Genomic DNA, 4,092 nt, shown 5'->3' with positions numbered 1-4,092 from the left:
GATACTCACTTCACCACTATTGCACTAGCTAACACATCTTGCATGGAAATTGCATTGGCCATAATTTTTCTCAGAATCCTTAATAGCATCTTCTGGTATATCAGGATCTAATTTCCAGGGAGGAAATACTTCTTAGCCGAGTCCTACCTTTATTTCTCCAAGACCTGCAATCAAACCATGCAAAATCTTCAGCAAGAGGGTCCTGCTAATCATTTCTGGAATGCAGCTAAAAAACCATGGCAATAGGCCTAAAATTTATTGTTTGAAAGACATTAAGATTTCTGTGGTTTACAACTCCTAGGAGATACCCTATCCTAGCACTGATATTCTCAATTAATTACTCTACAGCTCTTAAGAGTATCTGTTTCTGCCTTCTGTATGTTCTTTAACATTTACTGGAACAGCCTATTGCAGACTTTCCCCAATCTTTTGGTGGGTATCATTTATGCTTTACACAACCAAAGCTCCCAAGAATTCCACAGCAACACCTGGTCTTTGTAAACTCTGTAACTAATTTCCTATGTTTGTTTCTTTGGTACACTCAGGTATTTCATAAATGAGTCTCAAAATCCATAAAACACTCAAAGGCTAGGATTGAATCATCTATTTACAACAAAATCTTATATGGAGGATGAAAAGAGGTGCAAAGTCCTGTGCCATCATTCCATAGTGAATAGTGGGAATGTGTAGACAATCTCGATGAGCCTAGAGAACAGAGCAACTCCAAACCTTGGTCCACCCTCCAAACACTGGTCCACCTCCACCCCCTGTTTTATTGCATGCCGTACATTCTTTTTAGTTACAGTAAAAAACCATCTGGCCTGCGTCAGTCCCACGAAATTAAGATAAGATCACTGCTTTGTTAGAGTAGCCTTGAGCCTATACAGACATCCTGCTATCAGCCACATCCTGGGACAGGCCTTTACTCAAGTTACTCAAATTACCCGATTAATGGATTCCTTCTTTATCACCCTCTGAACATCTGCCTATGGTTTTATGCTTTAAAAGGTACCCACTCCCTCTCCTTGAGTCTGTGGTGAGCTCCAGAGTCAGGCCACAACCGTAGATGGCTAGAAGTGCTTCCCACAGTGAATAAAATTGTTTTTGGTTTAATTTTTGTTTCGTTGGCTTGTCCTCATTATTTGCACATCCATGTCTCCAACACCCACAAGGATCATGCATGGGCTGTCAGAAGTTCAAAATTAAGAAGATATTAAAGCAAATCATTAGCAAGGTCTATTCCAACTATCCCTATCAGTTCTCTGGCTGTTCCATTCTGGGTTACTCTCATGGGGCCCTGTATATTTCCTCATTTTACTGAACTCAATGAGGGCTAGTTGAAGTTATAAAACCAGTTGAAATGAAAAGTGACATGGTGATACCAACTTGACTTCAAAGATAATGCTGATTTAGGCTTTGGCTACCTTCCAGTCAAGGCTGTCTATGAGACTGAATGTCTCAGAAGTCACAATCTGGTGCTGGAGTCCAAGATGACAATTAGCTATTTGCCTTTAGTTTACATTGGAATCGCCCAAAAATAGCCCAGTGCCCAGTGAAGAAATGCCTCAGCAACAAGATAAATGACCTTGCTAGCTAGAGTAAGGGTAGGCAGGCAAAAATGAAAAGCTTTTCTTCTTCCACGTCCTCTATGTGTGTTGCCACCAGAAGGTGTCAGATTTAGGGTGGCTTCTTCCCACTTCTAATGATCAAATTAAGAAACTTCCACACAAACACATGCCCTGCTTTGTGGATTTTAGTTGATTCCAGATGTAGTCAAGTTGACAACCAAGATTAGCCTTCACAAAATTTCTAGCATGTTGTGTATGGAGAGGGAAGCTCTGTTGTACTGCATGTCCCTCCAAACTGAAGCATTCCCTTCAATTTCAAACATTTACTTCAAGCACTTCATAGCATCAATAAAACTGGTAGCAGAGGGCTACCTTGTCTGGCTTCAGTAGGAGAGTATGCACCTAGTTCTGTAGATTTGATGCCCCAAGGTAGGAGATTATGTGTGTGGGGGGATACCCTCTAAGAAGAGAAGGGGAGATAGGGGAAGAACTCTATGAGGGAGGACCAGAAGAGGGGGCAACATTTGGGATGTAAATAAATAAAATAATTAAAAAGTAATTTACTTCAAGAGGGAAGGTTAGGCTCAGAAGGTAAACAAGGTAACAAAGGATCAAAGGTCAAGAGGAACAAAATCGTGAAAGATCTACCCAACAGGAAATCAAAAAGAGGAGTAAACAGTCGCTAGGGTTTGAAGTGCTGACCAGTCAAACTATGGAAAGAAAGATATTTGGATTGTCCAGTTGCCTGCAAGATGTGCAGAGCTACAGGTTTCAGATTTGTAGGAGTCTTCACTCAGTTGGTGTAGACTTTCTGGTGATACAGTTGCTTTTGGGTTATCTCTGCTTCTTGTAAGTAGCCCTATCTCACCCAAACTTCTATTAATAATTTCAATAAAAAGTTCACTGGTCCACCAAATTGGATATTGGTGCAATCTTTATTTACTTTGGTCTCTCCTGGTCTCCTATTTTGGGATGAATAGATGTGTGTGTTACATTTTCCCAGGAAAAGTTTATAACAAAGCAGAGAATCCTGAGACCTTAGTACTAGATAGGACCTATTAATAAGTTTTCAAATTAAAATGAAAAACAATACCTAAAAAAGAAGAAATGTAATGTCTAGTAAACACTTTAATAACTATTGGGAAACTTTAACTATCAAGGAATGCATATCAAAACTGCTTCAAGGTGCTACATGCCCACACATAGAATGGCCATCAAAACATCAAGACAAATGATGGCATGGATGTGGGGACAGGGGAACCATTATACAATGTTGCTCTGAGCATAAACCCATTTATCCACTATACAAATAAGCCTAGAGGTTCCTGAACAAAGAACATATAACTACAACTGGTCCAACAACACCACACCAAAGGTGTCTATATCCTATCACACAAATACTTGCTCAATGTTTATTGCTGAGTTATTTACATTAGCTAACAAGTGGAACCTTTCTAGGTGTTCATCAACTGGTTGAAGAGTTACTGTAGTACTTGCACATGGAATTTTTTCCACTGGACACAAAATTAATTTATGAAATTTACTAAAATATAGAACTAGATGATATTATAATGAGTGTGATAGCTCTGGCTCAGAAATACAAATGTCATGATTTCCCTCATATTTGTTCAAAGCTTTGAATTTTTAGATTCATGTGTAACATGGGAAAGTTAGAAAGATGACAACTTATTCCCCCCCACCCCGGCCCCTGCTTTTTTTTTCTTCAGAAATCCTTTACAGCGAATGAGTGTCTTTTGACTCTGGAGTCTGTGAGATCTGGCCAGTAGGTCTTCAAGGCCCATAGCAATAATTTGGGATCCTTCTCTTCTACTTTTTTCTGTTAGTCATTCTCTCATCTTAGTTGAGATGAGAAGAAAATCTATATCTGAGCTTGAAATCTATGAGGTGCCTTCTGTAAGTTCTGAAGATTTCCATGGATATCAGAGGCTAACTGACTGATAACAAAATACTGACCCAAAGGGGCTTGTCTTTCAAGGTGTGGAGTGCTCCCCTCTGGGAGGAAATCCAGGTGAAGCTTTTGAAATCTTCTGTTATCCTGCTGAGAAATAAAGCAGAACTATCTTCTCTTCCGTGAGTGACTTCATTGGTCTCCTCATAGTTAGCATATTTCTTGATGCAAAGTTTAGTTCCTTCAGTTAAGCTTTCTGTCATCATCTGCACCCTGCTGAATGTTATAATAATTCCAATAAGGGTGTTCTTGGTTTCAGATGAACTGTGCACTGGGATCACAGGCATTAGTATTTTGACTAAACAATATATCTATGTACCTTTTAGCTTTCTCCTAAATCATCTGGTTTTTTTTTAATCCCCTCAGGAGTACAGCAGATAGTCAAAACTAAGTACTAGTCTTTTCATGTACATCCATAAACTAAAGTTAAGGTCTATAAAGTCTTTGGTAAATCTGAATGGGCCCTCAGAGAACTTCCAAGCTGCTGCTGCTGCTGCTGCTGCTCCTCCTCCTCCTCCTCCTCCTCCTCCTCCTCCTCCTCCTCCTCCTCCTCCT

This window comes from Grammomys surdaster, unplaced genomic scaffold (genome assembly GCF_004785775.1).
Source record: "Grammomys surdaster isolate TR1022 unplaced genomic scaffold, NIH_TR_1.0 240, whole genome shotgun sequence".
Lineage (NCBI taxonomy): Eukaryota > Metazoa > Chordata > Mammalia > Rodentia > Muridae > Grammomys > Grammomys surdaster.
Note: the sequence above shows the minus strand (reverse complement) of the source record.